Source organism: Lagopus leucura, unplaced genomic scaffold (genome assembly GCF_019238085.1).
Source record: "Lagopus leucura isolate 7727_CA_CO unplaced genomic scaffold, USGS_WTPT01 Super-Scaffold_100012, whole genome shotgun sequence".
Taxonomy (NCBI): Eukaryota; Metazoa; Chordata; class Aves; order Galliformes; family Phasianidae; genus Lagopus; species Lagopus leucura.
The window spans coordinates 7128421-7156187 of record NW_024962267.1 but is presented as its reverse complement, the minus strand read 5'-3'; the positions used below and the strand labels follow the sequence as shown (position 1 = coordinate 7156187).

Genomic DNA, 27767 nt, shown 5'->3' with positions numbered 1-27767 from the left:
TGTTTTATAGAACTTTTTAGGTTAGCTTGCAGCTAGTTAAGCTCTGTGATTCTCCTTTATTCACATTGTTTATTGTTTATTCACATTGAACTCTTTACCATTAGCATTAAGATGAGCGTATATCTGAATTTTGGAAGCAAAAGCTGGAGTAGATAAACACATGATTAAAAACTTTATTTTCAAATATAATTTCTTATGTTCTAAACTTTTTCTGGAGGTTACACAAATCTAATGCAAACAAACTTGGAGAACTAGAAGGTGATGCATCTATCAGAATCAGTGATCACTGCGAAAAGGAGTGGTTAAGGATCTGATGTTTTACATGAGGAAGTTTCTGTTGTCCAGTGTTTGATAACAGAAGATCCAAAGCAGAAAGTAAATCTGTCATTTTCATTTTTCTGACTGCAGTGAAGTAATTACTTGTTGGGGTGATCCCAAAACATCTGCTCTCTTCTGAACCTTATAATAATGAACTTTCACCTCAGGTCAGATTCTCATCTGTGCTTGACAGTGTCTCCCGCCTGTTCCTATGTGACTGTATGGTAGGATAACGCTATTAAATCACTTTTCTGACTTCTGTTTTTCTCATTTAAACCAAGATGACTCTTAGGCATTGCATAAAATGCATTGGATTAAAACACTGCTCAAGCGCAGCCAGCAGAAAGCCCAGCTTGTGGGACAAGGCTGCAGTGTTGCCTACTGACACTACCTTCACTTTCAGTCCTGTATTGAGTTTTCAAAACAAATCATGGGTGATTTGGCACTTCTTAGACGTAGCAGAATTTGGAGTATTGGTGTGAATCCTTTATTATTAGAGGCAGAATATTTGTGGAATTTTTCACTGAAAATAGGTCTTTTTTTTCTTATACTAGCCTCTGGTTTAAGTCAGCTTCTCTGGAGAGTGCATGTACTTCATTAGTGTGCGTTGCAGTATTCCATCTATCCATCGTGCATTCCCTGAGATATTAATTATATTCATTTTAGTTGAGATATTAACAGTAACACTTCTGTACAACATATGAAAAATGTTTGATAGACAGAGGTGAGGATTAAGAATCATGATGAGTAGTACATAGTAGTATAGTCAAAACTGTACTGAATTTTGTCTTCAGTTAATACTACATATAGTAACTATAGACCATTTTTCTCTTTTGTGAAAATCTGCTGCAATGCTTCTGTATGCAGGTAGTAGATGTACTGAAGATACAGCCTAGAGAACGAGTATAACAAGCCCGAAGAGTTGTTCATGCACAAAAGGAAAGAACTAAGCCTAAAGGATCCAAACATGGTCACACAAGCCTCTTATGGGTTGGACAGTAGGATGCTGTTATCACAGTTTGATGTTAATTTCTGTGGAAGTCGTAAGCACTAAATTTTGAACATCTGGAAGGCTGTGTAGCTCAGTGCTTGAGCTGAAAATAAAGGATGCTTGCATATACTGTTCGTTTTCCTTCAGTTGCATCCTGACAGGACAATTCTTGGAGTCCCTAAGTATCAGTCAGAATAGAAGCCTGTTATGCTGTTGCCTGCTAGGGAGACTTCTCTGCACCAAAGCAATCTGAAAGTTGAGAGGTAGGAAGAATGGGAGTCTAATACCAGTTCTGTGTAGGTATTGATGGATTCTAAGACACTTTTTTTTTTAATTAAAACTTATTAGTGAGCTACAGTAGAGAACCTATTGCAAATGTTAAAACTCCCATTTCTTCAGCAGTGACATGAAAGAGATGCCAGGAAAGCATCGGATATGTGTGGAAATACTAACTTCAGTAAAAAGATGATACTGGAGGAGTTGAACAGATGAACTGTCTGTCATCTCCTCATCCTTGGGTTCTGGGAGCTGCTTGTGAGCAAGGCCTGAGTGCACTCACCCTCAGCTCCTCAAGAGCTGCTTGTCTGCTTGCTTTTCAGCAGCCTCAGTGTGCATGCTCTTGCCAACCCCTTTACCTTAAGGAGGTTTGTGGTAGCAAGTACCAGGTTGCTGTGAATGTTGTACCATGTTATCTTCTGGAAGGTCATCACCTGGTAGCTAGATGGAGGAAAAAAATGTGTTCATTTTTATTGTATTTCATTTATCTTTGTTCTTTGCCTTTTATATTTCATTGGTCCCTAATGGTTTTGCTGTACTTTCAGCTCTGCCCCTCTGCCTTTCACTAAGCTATAACAACATTTTACCCTGCTTTCATCCCATTCTTCTCTCACATAATATGCTGTGGTTTTTTATGTCCTTTTTTCCCCCTAACTTATCTCCTCTGAATTCTCCTGTTACTCTCTTTTTCTTTCAGCATCTTTTCTAGCTTTTGTTGATTCTTCAGCTGTTTAGCACTATCTATAATGCAACAGCTGCCTGACTACTCTAAGCTGCTACTTGAAAGGTTCGTGTTCTCTGGCCTTCCTCATCACCTCATCCTCTCTGCTGGGCTCATGCTAGCACTTTGCATGCCCTCAGCCATGAGGCTGTCATGCTGGGAATATGGGGGAGCTGTGGCTGGACCAACGCTGATTGCATACTATTGAAGGGGCTCAGGCATGAAAATAATCCAGGGACCTCCACAGTCTTGGGACAGTGGACTTGCTTGGAGTAGAAGGGTATTAACATTTGTTTTAAATGAAAAGAAGACTTGGAGTTAAAACTCTGATCATCTGTGTTCTGGAAATTGCTTGGTTAATGTGAGCTGGAAAGCAGACTAAAATCCTAAAACTGTGGTTAGTGAGTCACAAGAACATCATCTGCAGCTAAAGACTGGTCTTGTGTGGGGCAAGCTGTGGTTAGCTGCTGATGGAAACAAATCTACAGTGTCCCAAACAACTACGTGGTCAAACCTGAGAGTACTAGTGGATTGTGATGGTGTTCACAAGAAACTATCAAGCATTGTCAAGAGAGAGACATTACAGACACTGAACAAGTGGAGGGAGTGGAGGAAGCATGCGTGCTGGTTTGGGGCCATGTAGCCCTTGCCATTTTGTCTTACTGTAACGCACAGATATACTGTGTGCTTATGGAACATATGAAACACTTCTGTGGTTTAAAGTGTAAGTTTTTCCTTTTTTCTTTTTTCTTTTTTTTTTTTTCTAAGTCTCCATATCTCACAGAAAATACAAGTAGTAGTATTATTGTCAGCGTGAGAGAAATGTAGTATTTACTTGGAAATACTGGTCATCTTGCTAAGTCATTTGAGTCTATATAAAATCCACATAAAATTTCATAGAGGTTTGGTGCTGCCAATCCCAAGTGCGCAATGAGAATGAGTCACATCTTCCAAGATCACAAGATCTGCTTAAAAATCAGAGGGGGTTTATTTTTAATTGGGTTTCATTTTTATTTGTCTTTTTTATGTCAGGATTGATTCATTTTTTCCACTGTTTTTCTGTGATCATTACTGCTAGTAATGCCCCTCCCCTTGGTTAAAAAATAAAAATAAAAAATAGGAAAGGACTCTTAACAAGGTTACCAAATAATCCAGGATGTGTAACAAAATTGAGTAGTTCCTGCCAAGTCATGTTGGCAGGTTATTATCAAAGCAATGTCCTTTTTAGAAGAGAGGATAGGAAGTGGGAGAACATAGAAAATACTAAGAAGTTTAGGCTGAAGTTTCATGTGTGCTACTTTGAGTGACCAATAATCCCACCCTAGAGAAGGCCCTTGTCACTGGAATGTTTTATGGACTGCATCCAAATCAATCTGTTTAGAAAGGTTTTCTTCAGTATTTTTAGGTTTGAGAAAATTTCTTCCAAGTGGTGGCATGCTTTTAAAAATCCTATTCTTCCTCTCCTTCCATCCTTCAACTTTTCTAAAACCAAATGAGGAAATCAAGAAAATCTTCCCTCTCTCTGCATCTAAGGTAAAACACTGTGGTAGAAGAGCTCCACGTAGATCTTGTTTCATTATTCTCCATTTGTCCATGAGGAGTTGTCAGATATTATGTGATATAAATTTGAGCAGTTGGAGTAAATATCTTATCCTAATGCTCTTTGGTTTCTTGGTGAGATGTGTGTTTGTTTTGATAAGATTCTTTTTATCAAGCGTGTTTACTGGGATGGTCTTGGTAAAATTGTTTTGAAGCATCAGAAGTTCTACACAAACCTCAATTATATTGAGTGTACTGGCACACCCTGGGGTGAGGAGATCCAGAACAGAGACACCTCTTTCCATTAGGAATTTATGATTCGGGTCTCAGATTTCAGATGACTCAAAAGTCTTTGGCTTTTGCAGTGAGAAGAAACTTCTCTTCACAGCAGAAGCTGATTGTGGCTGTGCAGAACCAGTCTGTTATGGGTGTCAGTGCACAGTAAGTACTTACTGTGGTAGCTGTAGCATTCTAAGCATTTATATTTCATGTTCAAATTAGTACTGGAGGTGATTTTTGAGGTATTCCATTCCAGATTTTAAAAAGTCTCAAACCTGCTTGCTGCTGGTATTTCTTTAAAGGAAGTATTTTCACAGAATTTTATATCTAATGAGGCAAATTCAGGTAATGTAATCAGACACAGTGGAAAGAAATATCAGTCTTTCACTTCTGTAGAACCTAAATGTAGTCTACCATTTATATACTTAGTTGTGTGGAACAGAACACCCTGTGTAATACAGGAGTTCTGTAGAGAATTTTTGCCTTCCTCAAAGATAGGCAATGAGCTAAAACCAATTTCAGGACAGCTGTACAAAAATACCTCACTTTTAAACTTCATTGTAAGGACTACTTGCGTTTTTTTTTTTCCTGTGGTTTTGTTACCTCACATCAAGGTGGCACCAGCAGGCGATGCCTCTGCTTTACTTTGGTGTAGTCTGAAGAGGTGTCATTCACCAATGAGAGTGAAGTAAAATATTCCAGTAGCTTTATGGGGCAAAGCGCATTTCTCAGCAACTCGAATTCGAGCCCTACTCGGAACTCGAGCAGAGTCAAATAGGAGTTTGCAGGAACATTCCCTTTGCTAGATCTATTGTGCAGAGCTTTCTATTCTGCAGAACTAACTGTAGATGAGAAACATGCTCCTGGGTAAGTAATTCCATGCGGAGGTTGAAATCTGTCTCTCACCTAGCTACATAACAGAACGCTGTATGCTTTCTCCAGCCGTACGGAAGGGGAAACACATGTAGTGTTTTGCTGATTTGTTTTTAACAGCAGTGCATTAGTGAAAGATGTAATTGTTTTCTGTAGTTTAGAAGCTGAGCATCTGAATTAGGAAATACTAGCTTGTGAGTACCTGTGATCTATTTTTTCTAGATACCTTTCTAATCTTTAGGTAAACTTCATCAAAAAGTTACAAATGCCAAAATCAGCATTTGAACTTTCTTTCTTTTTTTCCCCCTGTTCAGATGGTAATCCTGACATTTTCTGAAGGAAAGCTGTAAATGAAAATTCTTGTTAGTAAGCCCAATGGAAGAATGTATTGCTTAAATATTGAAATGAGTTTGTTTTTTCCTTGTGAGCATGCTGATAGTTGACTCTAAAAAATTTAATGCTTGATTTTTGAATGTCTTTAATTTCCTTTAAGCATTATGCTGCTAAATCCTGTTCATGGGTGCTGTGTTATTTGTGGTTGTTGAAACTATTGTACAGTAATAACATTTGAAAATAGGGAACGCATTCTTGTGTACTTGAAAGAGTAATTGTTGAGCTTATGAAGTGTTAATGCATCACAGGTTTCACTGTACTGCTTAGCAGCGATGTTAAAAATATGCATGGTGCTTTCGGAAAGTTCTTCTCAGGATGTCTTATTAAGGTCAAAAGCAGATAAATGCTCTCCTTCTCAAAGTCCTGCTTGTAGTTAGGAGATTAGCTTGTAAAAAACACTTTTATTTTGTATAAGGCAACCTCGTCTGGAGGAATGTCATTGGTATTTTTTTCAGACGTCAAAATAAATACTGACAAAATGCTCATTTGCTGTGAATTGAATGTTACAAAACAGCCACTGCTCTGTGTCTGACTGTCCTTTGTCTGTGACAAATTCAATTTCATCAGCTTTCGTTGTTTTTAGAAGAATATAGTTCATTTCTTTCTATACCAAAAAGATACATCGTCCATTTACCATCATTTTTGGTTGTCACTGCATTTAACATTCTGAAGACAAACAAATGTCCTCTGGAAATGTTTTTAAGGATTTATGACTGGTGTAGTATTTAGCTTAGTCCAGTTAAATTGTATGGATTTCAAAAAAATTAGTTGCATATTTGCAGGTGCTTTAGGCTGCAAATACAGAGTGGAAAACTCCTGTACTTGGAAACTCCTGTACTGTAAATAATCTGAATTTTGGCAAGGGTTGAGCAGGGTGAATGTTGTCAGATAAGGGAATACTTCTAACCCTTGCTAGTAGCAGAGATGCTCTGACCCAGCTTCCTGTGAAAACGGCATGGGGCTCAGAGCCATGGGGGCAAGAAGCAGTGGTGGGAGCAAAAAAGAGCATTCTGAACAGGACTCTGAGCATCTGATGGGTGTCTGGATAGTGAGTGCTATCACGAAGTACAGAGATACTCCACTATCACTTTCCCTCCTACAAATAATTTAAATAGCTCTCTCTGTGTGATAAAACCAGCATTACTACTAAGGAAGTTGTTCAGTGTGGGCACTGGTGGTGGGTAGCATGGACATAAAATTTGCATCATAAGTTTGTATTTAGATAGGTGAATATCCCAGATGTATGAACTGATTTCTACAAGCAGATACTTAGTTCTGTTCAGTACTTGAAAATTTCTCCCCTTTGGGGAAAGTTGCTTTTATGTGCCGTAATGCTGAAGTGCTTCCAGCAAACTTTAAAATCATTGCATTCTGTAGTTGTAGAGAACATTGAGGTCTTTTGGAGTGACTTATTCAAATATCCTTATATCTGATGGTGTACTCTTTTGTGAATAAATTCTGGATTCATCCTAAGCTGTTTCTATCCAGTACTGCTTTAAAGAAACAGGAAAATATAATAATTTCATCACTTAAAGCAGCTTAAATCTTCGGGGAAAAAAAGGGTTACTGCTTAAATTTCAGATGAAAGGAGCGTTTTGTGAATTCATCTGTGTCATGTATTCATACCTGAATTAAAATGAGCCATGATGTACTGCAGTTTCTCTGGAACGTTACATAAACTTCCCTGTTCTGAACCATGCAGAGGTTTGAAATGTGCAAATAGAACTGAAAGACGCTTTGCAGTAGTTTCTCCACAAGCAGGAAGCCTGATATTTACACTACAATCAATGCAGTAGTGGACACAAAGACAAGCAGTCCTCTCTCCTACAAAACTTGGTTTAACTGGTGAAAAGGTAGGATCCATGAGAACAACAACTTTCTTTTTAGTTAAAGATGGTTACGGTTAGGGATAAGTTTGGATTGAATTCTGCAGAACCTTGTTTGCTGAGATTTGAAGTTGTGCAACTAAAACAGCGGATTGTTTGGAAGTATATTTGGAACAGATTCCTTCTGCTTAATTCCTGAGATTTTGATCAGATCTTTCATTCTCACTTTTGTGAGACTCTGTAGATTAGCTAAGAAAAAAAGCTGGTCCTGGAATGGCTTTCCTTGGCACAGTTTGTTTTTTTCTATGTGTTACATTTAAAGCTCCCTATAATCCTTTGTTGTGATGTTTATTTCTGTTGGTGCTGGCTGCCTCTGGGGGCACATTCTGCTTTAGTGCTGGCAGGTGGGCAAGAGGAAGCAGGAAAACAGCTGATCTCAGAGCAGCCAGAAAGGAACAAGAAGGGACAGGAATCAGTATATTGTTTCTATATTATAGTCTGAGCTGCAGGACAAATAATATTACCTGACAAAATCAGCTAAAAATTTCCTCTTGAATTGGAAAGTTACTGAATCCAGGAGCTCTTATGAGGAAGCTGGACCTGTCTTGGTTCCTCTTTTTTCCAACATCCCTGTTGTGAAGACTGAAAAAATTTGTACTCTAAATTCTGTATGTAGGAATGATTGCCAGCGGCATTGTGCTGTGTGTGAAGAATGAGTGCAAGAGAGAAGTTGCGGCAGCATATTAAAGATCAAGTGGACAATCTGAGGAGATTCTTCCAAATCTTGATTGTCAGCAGAAGTATGAAAAGTCCTCCCAAAAGTTTTAAGAATCCTTCACAATGGGCATCATCAGGTAATCTTAACTTGGTGATGTCTACCAATTTTTCTTCATATATGCCATCTGGCGTATTTATAATAGTTGTTTTTGAACAACTGTTTAATTCTGAAGAAAATTAAACCAATGGACCGACTGTAGAGTACTGAAAAATGTGATCTTATGATAAAAATTACCCTCTGACCCCCTAGTTACTCTGAATGTGTTGCGTACTGTAATAATACAAGCCAGCGAGTGAAGTTCGGCTTATACTATGAAACCCAATTTAATTTTCTAGTCTTTACAATTGAAATATTGCTTTATTAAGTGGTTTTATTAATAGTTATTACAGATGAGAAATGAAGCTCTGACTTGCACTTTTCAAAGGGCAGTGCTACCCAGAGAACTCTCTGGGCACAGATCCAATTCAGTGTCCGATGTTCCCTGATAAAGCAGATTCTTTCACTTGAAGAGGCAGTAATTGATGTAACAGTGACAAATGCAGTTATCTGTAAGATATGATACATCTCACCAGCATTTATGAGGTACTTTTTGTTATTTTCAAAAACTGCCAATTATCCAATTCAGGTCTTCATATCTATGTAGAGCTCTGTTTGGTATTGCTTTCTTGTCTAGCATTACATTTGTACGGATGTGCTTGTGTGGTACTAGACAAAAAGAGAAAGTATATTGGAATTTTCATGTTTAGTTAAATTATTTTCTAAGTATTTTTTATTTTTTTCCTCTCCTTGTGGTGCTTTATTATAAACTGAAGGCGATAGCTAAAAAAATCAGATTATTCTTTCTAAATTTTATTGGAAACTTGAAGAAAGAGAGCTTTCGGAATGTAGAAATAAGATTTCTTTTTGAACTCTTCCTCCTTGTGATTCTACAACAATACTTGTATTGTTAAAAGTCAAGGCACTTATTCTACATAAAAGAATGCCTCAGCTCATTTCATTGTATTTTGCTCCTCATTACCTGTATTTCTTGTTCTTGTCCATGAAAACATATGATTGTACATTTTGATATTACAGAAAACCACAATATTCCTTACCAACTTGGATAGTGCCGGACTTACAGTCCTCCATAGTGCTTATAGAGTATGTTAATTGAAAAAAGGCTAAGCAGCATACCAAAGTAACATGCCCTGCTCTTGTCCCCACCAAAAAAAACCCAACCCAACAACTTCTATAGTATCACTCATTTTAGAATGCATTGGAATTCATTCATTGTTGTAAATAATAAAAAAGAAATCCAATAAATCTTCATACGTAACACATTATTGCTAAAGTAGGATTACAAATATTTTAGACTTTAGGCACTTTAGCCTCTTTGCTTCAATGACATTGGAAGAGACTGTAACTGCTGTAGCTTATTCAAGGGACTGGCAGTCTGGAAAAGCTCAGTGGGATGTACTTATTTTTGCATTGAGCCAATATGTTTTTTTGATTGGGATGTGAAATGTAATGAAGATAGAGAATTTTTCTCATTTCCAGTATGTAGAAGATATTCCTGCAAGGCTTGGCTAATACAATAAACAGTATTACTTGTTAGTAGATTCAAAGTAGACTACTACTGATATCAAATGTTGCTCATCAGTAATATTTACAGATCTGGATCTTAGAAATCGTAGGAGCGTAGAATGAGTTGGAAGGGATCTTAAAGATAAACTAGTTCTGACTCCCTGGCATAGGAGGGCTGCCAACCACCAGATCAAGACCCATCCAACTGGGCCTTGAACGCCTCCAGGGATGGGGTACCCACAGCTTCCCTGGGCAGCCTGTGCTAGGGCCTCGCCACCCTCTGAGTGAAAAAATTTCTTCCTAACGTCTAATCTAAATCTCTCCTCTTTTAGTTTAAAGCCACTACCCCCTTATCCTGTTATTGCGCTCCCCAGCAGAGTCCCTCTCCAGCTCTCTTGTAAACCCCCTTTAGGTACTGGAAGTCCATGATAAAGCCTCCACAATAATAAGGCTTCCACAATAAAGACCTGGATGGGTAGTGATCTAACATTAAGTCCTGAGCCTCTACATCTTCATGTTAAGAATGAACAGCAACAACAAAAAAACGGGCTCTGTCAGTACAGTGACAGTACAGGTTTACTTTTTAAGCTATTTTTTTCTATTCTGCTTTTCTTACTGACCAAATTCCAGTTTAGACTTGTCATCGTAATCAGATTGGTTGCTTACATGGAGTTCTACAGTAATATTCAACAGGTATTATAATTAAGTTGTTCTAAACCATGCATGGTAAGGTTATGGCCCTTTTCAAATGTCTTATGTATTGTATAAAAGACTATCAGTTTGTTGATATCAACAGCTGTTCTTTAGTGACTTGAGTTACCATATATTATTGTTTGTCATCATGTCATGGTGGCACAGCTGAAACTTAGGTAGAGATGTCAGTAATAGGTCTAAAAATAGCTCTGAAAAGTTCTTTGAAAGGCTACTGCCAACCTCCTGACATTAGTAGCAAAGCAGCCCTACAGTCTACGTGAGTTATGTCCTGATGCAGAGCCAAAATATTGCATGTATGAGTAAATCATAGAAAAATTGGGGCTGACAGCAAAGATTAATTTGTCCCATTTAATGGACAAATGTTAGTTTAGCTATAAGACATTAATGTAGGAACTATAAAGATTTAATCACTTACAAAAAGAAGGCTGTGAGTCCAAAAGAAATAAACAACAACAACCTCATAATAATTCATGAATTTATCATGGAAGAAAATGTCCAGAGATAAAGGTTTTCATATGTTTATTGTTGTCTCCTTTCCCATGTTCTTGCAAAAGAAAGAAGCTTCATTTACTTTAATCCAAGTGGTAGGCTGTTTTCTTTCAGGTAGTCCCAGAATTCTATAGGACTAAAGGGGATAAAGTGTTTATTTATAAACAGAGGATTTGTTAGGGATATGTACTTTGCAACTTAGCTATCAATCTTTGGGTAGGAGTGAATCAATACCAGGGGCTAACAAGAAAATCTACTTGACTAAATATATATTTTGAGAGAATCATCTCTTTGCAGAGAATTTTTTTATTTTTTTTTTTTAAACTGTGCTGCCTGAAGCTGAGGAAAGGCAAAGATGTCAGAACCTGTAGGGAGAACATTATGGGAGCAGTGGGGCTGCTGGGGAAGAAGAAAAAAAAAGCGCAAGATAAAGTCAAGAGTGGAACAGGGATGCCACTGAAGGTGCAAAGAGAGACTTGACTTCAAGCATGCTTAGGGCTATAAGGAACTAAGCACACTACAGACATAAAGGGAGACTAATTCAAAGTGTTCAAAGCTTTTAAAAAGATTGAAGAATAAGGCTAGATATTCAATCTTATGGTTTTACTGAAAAAAAAGTAATTTCTGTGCCTGTGGGACTTTGATGTCACTGACAGAGTATCTGTTCAAACAGTAAAAGATACAGAAAATATTTGGAGATGAAGAGCGCAGTATCCCTCTCTTTTTACCAGTGTCCTTATAGTTTAAACCGTGTGACAGGATATGAAGTTAAGCTACTGAGTTCTACAAGATGTTTATTCAATGTAATTCATTACCATTAAACTGTTAGTTTCTAATTCTGGTTTTGTTGGGAAATTCTGCCACTTGCTACAGTGGAATGAAGAGTTGGTCTCTGAAGTTATGTACTGCATTTCTGATGTGCTTAAAAACATGAGGCTTCTCTATGGTGTATCAGGTGCCTGTACTGCAGAACAGTCTGCTGTGGGACACTGGCTTCATCTGGAGTGATCTTCTGAGTAGTGCATTGAAATTTTTGCTGTTTTGTTTGTTTCACTGGAGGAAATCCGTATTTCCGTGATGCTAGTGAAAATCTCATGGACGTGAGCATTTGTGAGAATAGAACTAGGCTCAGAAATCCACAAGATATGATTTTTGTCTGATTTAAATGTAAAGTTAAAAAAAAAAAATTATAAGGGAGGTTGCTTTCTGTTTGTTTCTGTAGCTTGAGTGCCAAGAAGGCCTCCAGGAGTGATGAGTGGTTTCTTATTAAGTACAACTCTAGCTGTAAAAAGAAATTGATCAGATTTCACTGAATGCAATCTATAGTAAATGATATACTTTAAATTCAGCAATTGTGAAGACTACAAGGTCACTTCATGGCTCCATGCTCTTTAAATTTTAAAATTATGGTAACTATCACATTAAAAATACATTTGATAGCTTAATACTAGACATAATACTGAAACACAAATGAAACTGGTCTCAAAACAGCTGAAAACAGGCTCCCCTCACCATCTTCATTATTTTCTGATCTTTTTGTAGAAGTCCTAAGCTTGTCTTTCCTACCATTCTCCTTTTTCTTTATTGGTCAGGTTGTCTTGCTGGTTTTCCCAATATTCATTCTTAGGAATACCATTCATTTCTTTCTTCCATCTCATCACCCATAATTATGCCACAGAGTAACAAACTAAGGAACATTCTTTGCTTACAGAATTTCCTTTTCAAACGTTTGTGTTGCAAGTACGCTACACTACCTACATATGCTAATTTTCTTCTAAATCAATCCTAGAAATAGCAGTAGAAACAGTGTTCTGTTGTTGTTATTAGTGGTCATACTAAAATAAAATTTTGAATTTCATACTAACATAAATAAAATTTTGAATTTCAAAGTTGGTCTGAGATTCCAGACATTTTAGAATATCTAAGAAACTCATAAATACTTCTTGAATGCTGCTTTCCCTGTGATTGATTTAGGTGATTGTTCCTGCTCTAGTTGCTGGACTCATAAACATGACACATGGTGTTCTGTCACTTGGTTATTCATGGTTTTCTGTATACAATAGCCTTGCAATTACTTCTAGTGATATATTCTGTGCATGCTTGGTGCTTTGAATACTTCTTAGATTACATGAAAGTTCTTTAAGCCAAATGCTTGCTTGGAGCAGCTGTAAAGGGGTGTCAGCTTCCTCTTTTAGCTGTCTGCTGGTGGGATACTAATAACAGTGTCATTTTACTTTTTGAATTCTTGTTCAAGTTTGAACATTGATATATGGTATGAGATAATGAAAGGAGTAGGATCCTATTACAACTTAATAACAGTGAAACAAACAAGCAAACAAAAATGACAGACTAGCAGGTTTGTTTGGTTGTTTTTTTTTCATATCCCAGAATCCAATTAAATTGAAAATGAAGACTTCTTCAAAATCACTATAGTAGTAGCCCTAGTATTTCAGAGGCATGTTACAAAGTCTAAGTAGTTCTTTGAGTTAAAAGAAGCAATCAGGTTTTGGGGAATGGAAGAGTTTGCTAAATACATTTAAAAAAAAAAAAAAAAAAGTGCAAACAAACAAAAAACTTTCTCATACTTGGTCTACATGGAAATTTTTCATCCACATTTAACATGCTGAGTCTTGAAGCATAGGGATTTATTTTGCCTCTTAGTTGAAGGGCTAGTTGTAAGATTTGGAAAATCCTTCTGTTACAGCTATTTGAGGAGTGCTTTGAGAGGTAGTTATGCAACTCTAACAAAAATGATCTTAGCACTGCCTTTGCTTTTTGAAATTAAAGGAAAGACTTCTACATGAAAGAAAGGAATTCCTACTTTTAAATCCAAACATCGGGGATTGAAATCCTAAGCCCTTAGAGCAATGAAAGTGTAAGAAATATTAAGAAGCATAAAGTTATTATAAAGTCAGTATTGTATATGCAATTGTGAGTCATCCAGTACTTAAAAATTATATAATACTGCCAATTACACATACAAATCCAGGGAGAATTTTAAGACCTTTTGTAAGAATTTTAAAAACCCTCTTGATACTGTCATACCCTAAGAAACCAGGAACATTAATCCATTTCTTGATGTTGACCTATGAGGAAAAAAAAAGTGCTAATAAATTGCATCTGGAATACTTACCACCACCATGAGAAATAGAAGGATGAGAAATGGACTTAGTTGAAGGCAGCGGGGTTTCTTAAGGTGTGGTGTTGCAAGGCCATTGCATGGATGCTCTAACAGCTTTACCAAGCTCTGCACAAACCCATGGCTCTGAGCAGCAGTATGGCTCCTTGCTGCCAGGCCGACAGGGGAAAGGCTTTCCAGGTCTGTGTACCCTCACACCATGGAGAAATTCATTTCACTGAGTAAGGCACAGTGAGAAAGTACTAACTCAGCAAGATACAGGTGAGGTCTGTCCTTACTGTTTTTATTGCTGGAAATTTATCAATTATCTGTGTGTGTTTTTGCCATTTTCTGCACTGTTCTTCATTTTCTTGACTTGCTTGGATCCTTTCTGATACTTTCTACTTTTGAACTCCACTTGTGTTGCCATAAATGCTTTTCTTTTTCTGTACTTGAGTAGTCTGAGTATTCTTCTCCCACTACCCAAGTTAGCTCAGTTATTGGTGGTCTTTTTAAATATATTTAATAAAGAGGTATAGGAGCTGAAATCTTAGACAAACTCTTCCACTCAAAGACAGCTGTCTATTTCAAAGCATTAATTTTCTGGTTTTTTTTTTTTTTTTTTTTTTTTTTTTTTTTTTTCAAATTTAGTTGTCATTACTGATGTGAAAGCAAAACTCACATTTCGTCTGAGAAAGCAGTCTTTTTTTCTTTTCTCACTTTTGAATTTTACCTTGTTTCGTAATAAGTGAACTTCTTTGCTTTCCATTCAGACTTGGATTAAGGTGTACAAGGACCAGAAACTACATCATTTTGTTGGTGAATTTATCCCCTATGTGCATTGCTAACCTAAGAAATGTGGAGCTGGGCTTGGCAACTTATCAGGAGCAGTGTGCTGGACTCCTATTTTTCTGCCTGGAGCCTTAAGCCAGCATGTTGGCTTTGGCTCCTTGGGATCCAGCAGCTGCTGCAGTGTTGGGAGGTGGTGCCCAAGTCCTGGTCCTCTGCAAACTCCTCTGGGTGCTCTCCTGAAAGGGATAACACATGCTGGTTTTGGGTTGGTGATGTCTCTGAACAAGTTGTTATGAAGGTTGTTCCTTTCTTGCCCAGTATCTGCCAAGATGACTTGTCTGAGCTGTGCAATTTCTCTCTAACTGGAACAGGACCTGCTTAGGCAAAACCAAGGCTGTACAGTGGAACTCCTGAGAGTGGGCCAGCAGTATGTGGAAAGTTCACTCTCACCATCTTTTTGATGAAGTCACTCTTATGTTTTCATTTTTCTTCGTAGTTGTGATCATTTGCATTGTATCCTTCAGATCTTAGGATTGCAGACAGGTGTCTGAGATGAAGTTAAACAACTGTAATAACAATTTATTTCCCCGTTGTCTTTCTTCTTCTCCCTCAAGTAATAGAAAAGTATTTGCTTTAAAGAACTAAAAAGCAATGGTATTTCAGAATTTTATTTCCACATTGAACATCATTGCTGTAGATCAGAGAATTTGTAAAACTAGGATCAATGTTTCTAATTTGGTTTGTCAATAGAAAGTTCTCACTCAGCTGTAAACTCCCAAGCTAGAGAAACAAGCCTCTGCTGTCAGAACATGCATGTTCTTTCATATATTAACATTAAATTCTCTGAGCTCCAAAGTCAACTCAAGGCATCTTAACAAAAGCAGATTTTGTCTAACGCAAATAAAGGATGATAATCCCCAGTTTGAAGTGTTCTTCCTGATGTCAGCAGCATATGTTCTGGCATAGGGGCAGGGCTGATGAAAGCTGCGGGTTTGCAGGAGGCTCTGAAAGCTGGGGGAGCAAGGAGTGGGTGTCAGGGCTGTGGGGAGCAAGGCATGGAGGACAGAGGCAGCACAATTACAGGAAAGGCTATACAGGTGTCTTTCAGTGAGGATATCTGGTAAAGAAAGAGAAAGAAATGTCTTTTTCCCAGTCTTTCTCCTCATTATCTCCTACCACCTACTCTCTTTCTAAAATACTTCCTCCTGACTGCTATCTTTGCACATCATGGGAAGGGGCAAATCAGTCCTCAAACTTCATGAAGCAGAAGATTGAGGAGCCAGTGCTGCTCCTGTTGTTGGGAAAGGATCGGGCTGCAGTCCCAGGGAGCAGAGTTTGTGTTCCTGCTGCCTTTGGGGTGTCGGGAAAGGGGACACATTGCCAAGTACTGGCTGTCAGGCGGGTGGGAGGGAAACTTCTTGTATAGGAAAATATTCATTCAGCTGTCAGTGACAGCTGCATGTTTGGCTACTGATTGCCGCTGATATGCTCTATGAAACCAGCAATATTCTTCTGCTTATAAGATCTACAAAAGTTTTCAGACTAACTAGCAACAAGACTTTAGGTCAAAGAGGCTTCAGGTGATGCTCATTTTGATCCCTTGTACTCAGTCTGCTCAGGAGCTGCGGGGCGTAGGAGGAATTGTATGTCTAGGACAGGAATCTGAAAGGAGCCAAGTATCCAACGGCTAGGCATGCACAGTTCACATCAGTTGTACAGTTATGTGCGTTTAGGGATTATGGGCAGAGAGCAGCAGGACTCAGCTGTTTGTCTGAGCTTCTAGACGTGCTCTGTTTAGGAAGGGATGTGCTAGATGAAAAACCGGACTGTGTGACTAGGGGAATTAATTCAAAGAGGATCCTTGATTTGTGTTTTTTTTTGTGGCTTGTGTTGTGTCTCTCTTGATGGAACAGCAATTTAATTGAGTTTGTGAGGAAGATGAAATATGGGACTCCCTTATTCCTTCCCATTTTGAGATTACTTGCAGCACAGAGGAAACTGGAGAGAAAGTAAGGTAAGCTCTGTACAGCTACTATCTTACTCTTGAGGATACTGGGCAGGAGGCAAGTTCTCCCGTGAGATTCCTCTTGCCACAGCAAGGAGGTAATTTCCTCTATATCGGTTCATTGACAGTAGAATTTGGGTAGGTAGGAAGAAATGCAACTCTTCTTTTGTCTTGTCCCTTTTCATTTTAAGCAAGGCTTTGATTCAAAATTTACTGTTTATTACAGCTTCCATCAAACCCTGAGACTCCATGTTAGCAAGTAGAATTTTGTTCCTAAAGAATAAATATTTCTTAAGCTTTTGCTATTCAGTTGTTCTTTTGTCTCCATGGCAACTTTAAAAGTAACAACAAAGCAGTAGGTGATGTTGTCAGCCAAAAAATCTGTAATGCTCAAGTGATTGTTGATAGCAACAAAATGGATGCCAATGTGGGGTCACATGCAGCAGTAATAGATATACCACCTATGGCAGAAGTATTGCATATGACATTTTAAATCATTTTAAAGTGTACCAGAAAGTAAGGTTGATGCAACTTGCAAATTTTATACATTATGCATAAGGTATTGTTTCAAAGTTGAACGGGAAACTGTGGTTTACCTTCTGTAATAGCATGAGTTGCGTGCTCATTGTATACACAATGTGTGCCATCTCGAGATGTGATCTCAAGGTTTCTGCTCAGTTTGTTGCTGGAATAGAAAATAAGGCTCCTAAAGAAGGTAGAAGTTATTGTTCTCATCTGGCTTCAGTGCTGATCTGAAAAATGAAGCATATAGAAAAAAGGCAATGCTTTTCTTTCAAGTAAAATAAAAAGAAATGATTATCAGTTTTTGAACTTAACCCTGTGATTCCAGAAGCTTGGGTGTTTTACTGATATATAGAAGAGAAAATCATTTCTGGAGAAAGAACCATGAGAAAATTGGACTGCAACTAGTGCTGGAAACCAGCTCAGAAGGGAATGATTGTAAGAAAGGTGCTTGATGTTAGAGCTGAGAGAACTGGAATTAGTTTCCATGTAGTTGAGAGGTACTGAATGAGCAAATCTGTTCTCAAACAAATGTTGTGACAGACAAATTAGTGAAAAGGAAATCATATCATTTAAAGTAGTTTGTGTCCAGCACTTGACAAGTCTCTTTGAAGTATTGGTGGTGGGTTGTACTGTGAAAATTCTGCCCTTTAATGTATATGAACTCTGTCAATATAGTACATAACAAAATACCTTCTGGACTCTTAAATTATCTGGATTTGAATGCTGCTTTCTCCAGGTTGGTGTATCATGTTAAAGCTCTGCATTTTGTGAAGATGTTGCCTCAGTTCTTCAATGTAGGGTTTCCTGATTGTTTGAGCTGTCTAATATAAAAGCAGGCTTTTCTGCTCTATGGGAAAGGTGGAAGGTGGAGACTGCACCCAGCTGTTTCTTGGAGCTGTTTCTTTCTGACTTGATGGCATCAATAAGCCCTCTCTGCACATGGATAAACAGAACAGCTTCAGTCAGTGACACTGTGAAATACCATCTGTTTTAAACTGCAGATAACTGGGCAGGTATACATGTTGTCCTTAATTGCTCATGACTGCAGATACATCTTTCTTTCCCTGAAACAACAACATGAATATATTTTAAAATGTGTTTTATTCAAATAATTTTGCATGTTCGCAGTATGAAACACATCCAGCTCTCACCTTCTCCTTTCCTTATGAGGGAAAGTATGTTTCTTGCATGTTTTCTTTCTTGTTGATGTGGGGGATTTCGTTGTTGTTATTGCTGTTTTGTGGTATGTTGAGATGGAATGCTCATAAAAGAAAAAATTCAGGGCTGTCAGTGTCTCATTTTCTGCTCAACAAGCTCAGTTTCTTTATTTGTTTTCATTTGTCTCAGTTGCAAAATCTTTCTGAGCAGCTTTTGGTTTTGAAAGTCTGTGGGTAAATCTGAAGCATGTATGTAATTCAAATGAAATAACCAGTATTTTAAAGTTACCAGTTATGTTAGACTTTCTTAAAACTCTAATTAAAGTGTAACTCTAAGCCATGTAGTCCATGACTGTCAGCTGAAGGGCATTGCAAGGAAATTCAGAAGTGGCAAGATTTCTGTCATTTTTACTTTCAGCCTATGGAGATTGGACATCAGGGTAAAGAGCTGCCACCTACTCGTTCCTCTGGCAGGTGTGTTCAGCTGCCTGAGAGCAATAAGAGAGAGGAGACAGAATGGGGGGGAGCCAAATGAGATTGGAATGAACGTAGGCAAACCTGCTCCCCTGCTTTTGATGAGATTAATTGAGATGAGCTGATGGAAGTATGAGACTATTTTTGCCAGGATGCTTAATAAAATTACTTTTATTTCCATGAGAGATGGGAAAACAACTGCACCTGAGATTGGCAGGCTCCATTTGCAGAGAGATAATAACCAAAGTAGTAGCAGCTTCTCTGTACCTGTTTTGCTTCCTAAACAAGACAAGTAGATATGTATTAGTGCCAGGAATGCCTGCACATCTGTTGTGTGTGTGCCTGGAGCAACTAAGGGCCTCTGGCTGCAGGCTGGCCCCAAGCCGAGCTGCACTGGCTTTAAATCACTATCACTTCAGGCTCAGTACTGTGCTTGGTCTCACAGTGACATTTTACACCCCACTGCAGTCCTATCCTCTTTGTTTGAATCTTCCAGGGAGCATTTCCCTTCTGACATGTTCTGTGTTAAATCTGATTCCCTAACAAATTTGCTCAGCCTATAAACAAAGCTTTCTTTTTCCTAAATCCAGTCTTCTTCTGAAATTGAAGGTAGCAAACAATTCATTTTCCTATGATATGTCACCAATGAATCTTTTTTTTCTTTGCAAGTCAAATATGTGTTTATACTTTTGTCACTAACTTTATCAGTGTGAGCAAAACTTTGAGAAGTGGGTTTCCAGACTTTCAGTGAAGACAGACCACACGTCTGTATTGCTTTCACCAGCGTTAGATCTCTCATTATCTCATTATCTCAGCAGATCTCTCATTATCTAGTTGCTATTGAAGGGTGAACTTTGAAATCCCAAAACAGTATTTGTAACTCCATCAATTAATCTGTATAGTTAGTAAATATAACCAATTGTATTATTTTCCTGTGTTTTCTTTCATGTAATTGAAGTTCCAGGCTGTAAGCAAGATCTTGATACGTATCCCTATGTAATATTTGCAGGGTAAATGGCAAGCCTACCTAGTCTGGCTGACCCTTCTTTTAAAGTAGAGACGCATTATGGATTTTTGTTGTTTATAATGGATGCCTCTTTATAGTTCACCATGACCTTTCAAACATCTGATTTATTTTATTTTTTTGTTCTTTTGTTTTTGAGCTACTCGCATGCAAAGAAAATGCACTAAATCCTATGGAGTCACTAGCAGACTCTCTTCTCCTGCTGGCTTTTAACTTCAATTATTTTCCCTGTGTCCTGAGTGCTTTTTATAGTGGTGTACAGCTTGACTGATGCCATAGGTTTAAGGTAGAATTCTTACAAATTATTAGAAGGTTTCGTTTTATGTATGTAGATTGGCTGAACTCTTGATATTCTGTCTAGTTCTATTTTGTAGTGATGGGGTTTTAATCAAAATGCTTTGACGTATCCAGAGGTAATGGCTGAAAGTTGTTAGTCACCCTGGAAAAAATATAAATTCTTGGACGGATATCTTCCTTTGTTGCAACTAACACAAATCCTAATGTTCCTAAATGAAAGCTCTCTCTGCTTTCACTGATGTAGCTCTCAACATTTTGTATGGAAGCAGATCGTTATGGTAGATGTCAGGGGTGTGACAACTAGCAGCTGTCATGGTGTGTTATCATGAACTTAGATAGAAGTGCATTGTGGAAAATTAAAATTTGAAATGAGACAGAACTTATGCTTGGGAATAAACTTGTGATTTTTTTTATTTACTGCTCAGATAAGAAGTCCTGCTCATGACTATGGTGCTTGTTTGTTCTTGATATGAAAATAAATGTCCCATGAACAAAAGTTCCCAGCGCCATTACTTTGTGGAACTTTCCATTTCATGTACAGTGGCAGCAGGACTCTTACAAATTTGACAAAAATAGTATTTATACAAAGTGGAAAATTCCACCTTCAGTATGAGAGGGAATCTTAGCAACCTTCTTTTCCCAGAATTTGCAATGACTATTGAGCACTAGTAAAACGTTCAGTTGTCAACAACAAGATCAGGCAGAAAAGTAAATACGGAAAACTTTTCTGCTTTAATTGTTTGCAGGAGTTGGTACATAATTCTTAGAATGATTCTTGTATAGTGTTTATATTGTTCTCTGCATGTAAACTGAAGAAAAATGCAAATACCACAGAAAAACATGAAAATTTCAGGCAGAAATAAGCGCTCCTATTTCCCATTGAACTGAAAACTTTTTCTCTGTGAAAAAAGACGTACTCTACATGGTTTCGTATTTTGCCAAGCTTTTAGCAATCTTGTTTCAGCAGAAAGGGCCCAGTTTTTTGCTGTGGACTGAACAGAATAAAATCCACTGCATAGCAGTGCTCATAGCATATGTTTGTGCTTTAGTTTGCTTTTCTTAAATTTCTTTGTGTTGATTTCTCATTGAGAAATTTGATAAAACTGTCTGAAGGAGCAGCCCCCTTAAAATTAATTAAGACCATGTTTATACTTAATTAAAAGACAAAAAAAAAAGTATATTACACTAGCTGTAAATATCTTTGTTGCAACTTGTCTTTAATGGATGCAATCACAGTACTCATTGCTGGTCATCTAACCTCTTCTCATCCATAAGACATTGCTTCTGCTGTATATACAACATTGTTTTATTCAGTCTGGATACCATCTTGTGTGCTGTTGAGATTCCTAGGTTCTCTGGGGAGGTTATTTCCACAGTCTGCTTCAGCTCAAAAGGAGTGCCATGGTGAGCACTAAGTATGACCCAGAACAATGTTGGTGTTAAGAAAACTTCCCCCGATGTTCAAACCTGGTGGGTTTCATTGGCTTCTTTTCCAGTTATATCCTTTTCCTTCAATTCTCTATAATCTGCAAACTTTCACAACTCTTTGCTAGCCTTTCAGATAGCCTGCATTGCCCTTTGCCTCTCTTAGGTATGCATTGTTACTATCTCACTGTTTATATTTGCTAGACTTTCTGGAGCTTGATTCTTATATCCGTCATTTCAATTTGTAAATTCTTTTTACGTGAAGAGGTGCTTGCTACTTAACATAATAAGCATCTTCATCAAGTGAGTGATAATGCTTTCCTTCATGGAACGTATATTTTGCTACTCTGAGCTTTGTCCCTTAAGTTGTTGTTGCCAGGTCATGAGGATTCATGTGTAATGGTTTTGTGCAGAGGAGGAAGTTGGGCTTCTTCCCCCTAATCTTTCATTGCCATTCTAACAGGTCAGTACTTCACTCTTGCAACTCAAGTATTATTTGGAAACATGTACAATTGTTTCTACTATATTTTTTCATAATTCTCATTATGTGCCAAAAATGGTCATCATAAAAAAAACTTTTCAATGTCCAGGATATTTTTATTTTCTGCACTTTTTGTGTTATTTTGTCTTATTTGTGTTCTGCAATGCTGCCTGCTGGATTAATTCATTGATGTATAATCTATCCCAGCACATGAAGAGCAGTTGGTTTTGAATTGATTTACAGATTTCTTCTATTGTTATGTTTGAATATGCACATACAGGAATAGAAATATTGAACAAAGCTCATCGTACCCAAACCCCTGTTGTTACAGGCATGAAGATTTACAGTCACAAAATTAGTTGAAATTTTTCTGTTCTGACTATGCTGGAATCCAGGTGCTCTTATGATTTCTTCGTATTCCCAGCTTAAGTTCATTCTTCCTTTCCTTTGTCATGAGTGCCAAGATTTAAACACAGTGCTGCATGTGGGACCCCACCCCGTAAGATGAGCACTTCTCAGTTGACATTGGGAATGAATTTAGAATGGATCATTAGATGTATTTCCTCATTTTTGTTGTAGAATCTTGATCTTTCTTCATTGTTGCAATCAGTGCTATTAAATTTGGGGGGAGAGGGGGGGAAGGGAAATAATGTTTTTCTTTCTATTCTTGCAGCAGTGCTGTCTAAAGACAAAAGTTTTTGTTTGTTTTTAATTCAGTTGTTGGTCACTGACTTCTATTCAAATGTACTCTCCATAAGGGTTTTAAAATATGCTACATACATTTCTGCTTTCAGTAACAGAAAAGACGTCTGAGGATTAAATTTCACCTTGCATGACTCATTTTGTCTTGTGTAACTTTCTGAAGTGTTCAATAGAACATGTTTGAAATTCATGTACTGGGAAAAAGTGCTGTAGAAATAGGCATTTCTGCATAAGGTATAAATTGTCTTTGCAAAATCTGTAGTTAAGTAGTTTCTCACTTAAAACAAAGCAAAGCAAAGTAACAACAAAAAAAATTAATACATGCTGCTTCTTTAGGGGGTAGGCGTAGAATACTTCTCTGTATTGTAAACAGTCTGTTACTGAAAAATAGATTTGTTCTTTCCTGTTCTCTTCCGCACTCTGACTACATTTTCTTAAATACTTAAGGATTTTCACTTAGTTTTATTTTTGAAGCGTTTAGCAGAAATGCTAAGTCAGGGCTTGAACCAGTGATTGAGCACGTGGTGGGAAGGCAGGGACAACCCAGGGGAGCTCAGCTGTATGCAATGCACTCAGTGACCAGAAGGGATGGAACCAGGATCCACCTCTTCCCAGACCTCATTTAAGGGTTGGCAGTGGAAGCAAGGGTATCTCACTGGAGATTCCTGTCTACTCTGCAGCCTTTTGAAGATAAGCTGCTCCTTTCCTTTTTTTTTGTGCCTGTTGTATTTGAGTAAATCCTTGCTTACAGCCTATGATGTTGCTGCTTTGCTGTCACTGCTGTGCTTTCTATTGGGTTACAAAGCTACTTGAGCTATTATGATTTTTCTAATTAGAGCACATAAAAGCATGTTAATGGCAAATTCATTTCCCTGATTTCCTCCTGTGCTGGATGGCATATACTATAGTTAAAAACAATTTTTACAGAAACTTGTATATCAAATCTATCCAAAGAACAGCTTTGAAAATTCTGAAGAGCAATGCAAACTCCAAGGGGGTACATACCATCAGTAGAGGTGGAGAAGGGTTGTTTATGCCAACTGTTTGAGGATGTCCATGCTGAAAGTATGGGCTCCAGTGAGTACTTCTAAAAAGGCCAGTTCAGAGCCTACTTCTTAATCATCCCTCACTCCTGGATTAGCCTCTTGGATTGGATTCTGCTGATGGAGTGTATTCTGCAGCATGGCTTCACTCAGATTGACTGTTCTGCTGCAGAAACATATGGCATATTTCAAACCCATTGTGGAATGCGGGCAGCTGTGAAGCCATGACTGCCATATTCACAGAAATGTTTGAACCTGGACCTTTGCTAAGGAACCAGTCTTTCATCCCTGTCTTTGCAAACTTCTCTTGCCCAATTGAGCATGCTTCTGTGACAGTTATGTGCGAGATGGGTGCAGTGTTTCGTGCAGAATGTGTGGTGATAGGAGGGTGGGCTGTGATCTTTTCTGTAGGCTGTTGGCTATTCTGGCCCCCTTACTGCAGATGCTGTGGCCTGTGTGGTGTGATAATTATTTGCCTCTTTCCATTTGTTGTTCCACATATTTACTGGGTTTCTTTGTGTAGCAACTTAAGGAGAACATTAGTCTATGAAGGGCGTGTAGAAGTTTTTAATGTAGTATCAGTCTGATAACAAATACCTTGGTCACTCCTTCTATTACTCCTTTGCACTGTGAAAGTCTGTAGCATCTGACCTGGTAGTTGTTGTGTCTACGCAGCGCCCCTCCTAGCGATGTTAATCGGCCAGATCTCACACTTGCACTGCTGCTAATCCCAGTGAGGCTGTGCTCTTAAAAGGAATGATAATGGATTCACACCAGGGTGACAGATGCAAGCTTGGACCATTTGCTGGAGTTCTGTGTATTGCACATTGTATGTCCAGGGCTATAAGTTTTTCCAGCAATTTTGTTTCCCCCCCCTTTTTTTTTTTTCACAATAGCAAATACCTGCATTAAAAGGGAAAAGCACAGAGGTATGATTTTTGGGTTTCTCAGTATCCAATGTGCATTGCCTTCAATACACAAGTTTTCTGTTATTTCAGTCTAACCAATAAATAAGTACGAAGCAAGGGTAAATCTGCATGGCAGTCAAGAGAATTGAGAAAAAAGGTATATATGTGAATTCAAAGCTCAGTGATTGGGAACACAGTCACATTCTTAAAACAGAAGAGGTAAAGTTCAGCATGGAGGAGAAAGAATGTAAAGATGTAGATTGCTCCAATGTTCTCAGAATTATAGGCATGATATTTATCTTACAACGTAGCCTGAGGTTAGGAAAGAAATGGACAAGAGAAATACTTCTACCTTTTCCTGGAGGTAGGCTGGAGCTTGTATGCTGCAACATCTGCCTAGTTCATTAGAATTGAGGAAACAAAAAATTAAGGATTATAACTTTTAAAGTCAGAGTGAAATATTACACTTTAAGATAGGGAAAACCTGTTATAGAAATGAGATGAGGTCATATTCTTTATATGCTTAAAAACAAAATAGTCATCTTGCTTGACTTTCCTTCATGCTAATCATGCAGCTTTTATCACACATACTGAAAAAGTTTGGAACTTCTTTTAAAGACTCCTTGGTATAAGTGCCAGTGCAAACTATCAGGAAGTGTAGCCGGGAAAGCTGGACTAAACGTAAGCTCTTTCTGCTGTGAAGCACAAGGAGCCTATGTGGAGATAGGAAAGGGGAGGTAGTTCAAATTATAGAGGGTGAAAGAAGAAAAGTAATGTAAATGTAAAGTACAAAATAAAAAAAAAAAATAAAAAATTTAAAAGCAAGAAATGAGACAGAAGCATCAAACTTTAAGAAATTGTTCTGTAACTGCACTCGCAATACTTACAGAATAGCAAGGAGAAGGATGGATTGTTATTCTGTAAATGCCGGAAGAAGCAAAGAAGATGGAATTATGTGGTGTTTTTGCACTGCTGGTGTTAAAAAGAGTGATTCTGTTAACATGGCTTACTACAAGTGATGAAAGGGTGAGATTGCTATGTAGGAACAAGTTAGTGTTTTGATGAACTGGGATCTTAAATGTTCTGACAAATGCTGCATAAGGATACTTGCATTAATGGAAATCTCAGAGCTTTTACTGTTGTGAAGACACTGAGAAGTCCCAGAACACTAAAAAAGACCTCATGGTTTCACAGTGTTTTTGAAAGAGGAGAAGGGCCAAACATGAGTTTAAGAACCAATCTATTATCTTCTCTTTGAAGAAGCAGGCAAATAAGTTTATGCCAAAGCAAACAAAGGGGAGCAGGAGCTGAGCAATAACTAGAAAGGCAGGTGAGCAGGGCTCATTGCTCTGTGAATTCAGGTGAGGGTTGCTGTGTAGCACAAGCTGAAAGTGATATAACACTGCTCTGTTAGATGGATGCTATCCTGAGAGAGAGAACCAGAAACACAGTGTGACAGGCATGAAATTTGTCTGCTACACTTCCAGGAAGCTGATGGTCAGTTTGGTTGAGTCTGGGCATGGATGAGAGGCAAAAGTGCTCACAACATTCTTCATTTTTCTTTTTGTCCACCCTGGTCTCACTGCTTTCTTTGGATGGCTGTTGGTTTGGCTTGACCAGCTCAAAGGTCTGGCTGAAAGCATATTTCTCTTTTCTTGGTTTGTTGCTCGTTTGCTTATAGATGCTGGCACTCTCTGTGCCAGCTTAAGGGAGGAGCTGGGAGTGGGAGCAGGTGGGGCTGCCCAGCCTGCTCAAGTGTGGTCATGGGTAGAGATGCAAGCTGCATGGCAGCCTTCATAAATCTGCTTTCATGCTTTTTTGACATTGACTTCCACCTTCCCACCAAAGAAGTTTTTTTCTTTGGTCCAGTCTAATTAATTTTACAGAAACATTTTCTTAAATACAGCTTTTTTATGTTATTTCTTGGGTCTCTGAATGTAACTGAGGGGAGAGTTGCCCAAGTTCGTGTCATACAGTCTTTGAAAATATAATAGCATTGAAACTCTACGACCCAGCCCAGGCAGGCCTGGTGCAGTGCTGCTTTCCTACTCAAATGGCAGTTACTAATTACACTAATTAATATTCAGTAAGGCCACTGATGTGATGATTTGTGCTACCAAATCTGTTAGTTATAAATCTGTTGCCTTTATCTCTCCTCAGGCTAGGTACTGTGTACTATAGTTTAATGATTTTTTGGATTTTTTTTACTTATTCTCTAAGTCAGGACTGATGAATAAGTATAGTAGTGTACCTTAATACAGCAGGGTCAGGATTTGAGGGCTCTGATCTTCTGAATCTCGTGACCCTTCAGTGTCTCCGTAACCCTGCTCTCCAAGGTCCTCTTTTATGAACTTTTTCAAACACTCAAGCAAGACACCATCTCTTTTAAAAACAATAATATAAAAGAAGAATTTATTTAAAAGATACAGCTCTGCAGCAGACAGCTAGCCTTCTAAAGCTGTAATCCCCAAGCTTAGTTTTAAGAACAATAATAGGAAATGAGCTGCTGAAATGCCTCTTGTCAGTCTTTTAGGTTATATTTGATCTGGTGATGTCAATAGTAGGCTGCCTTTCCTCTGGAGTCAAGTTGCAAACAGTGTCCTCGAGGGTAATTAAAGCTAAGCATACAATTACAGCAGCCCTGATTTGTTTGGACTTGTTGGTTGCCCACTGTCTCGCAGCACCTAGCATTACCAACGCACCGTGCCGAACTGCAAGGATTATTTATCTCTGAATCTCATGCTGGGTATGTTTAAATGCTGCGGTGGAGGTGGGCTGTAGCCTTAGGCACTGAGGTAAGAATCGTGACACCAATTAGCAGCGGGAAGCCTTTGTGGGACAACTCGGTCTGTTTTATGCCTTTGTTTTGCTGAAATGATTCATGGTTGAGTGGTCTCAGTGAAAGCTCTGCAGCTTCTGAATACTGTAAGTCTCTGGTGATCTGTAGCATTTTTCTTCCATTTAAAAATGGCATAAACTTTGGTCAGCAATGCAACTCTTGTCCTCTTTTCACATTCTGAAGCACCGTTGTTGTCTTTTTAGGTGTGAGAAGTAGT

At 38.2% G+C, this 27767-nt stretch overlaps 1 protein-coding gene across 5 annotated transcripts in view; it reads left to right on the top strand.

The window, feature by feature from the left end:
* ZNF385B (zinc finger protein 385B) overlaps positions 1-27767 on the top strand; it is a 153008-nt gene that overhangs the window by 65155 nt on the left and 60086 nt on the right. Inside the window, exon 1 of one of the 5 annotated variants that reach the window (XM_042875006.1) lies at positions 27373-27506. The exons of the other annotated variants lie outside the window; for them this stretch is intronic. The gene's annotated coding sequence lies outside the window, so the exon portion shown is untranslated. Of the gene's footprint in view, positions 1-27372; positions 27507-27767 lie in introns of those variants that run through there. 5 annotated transcript variants of the gene reach the window in all.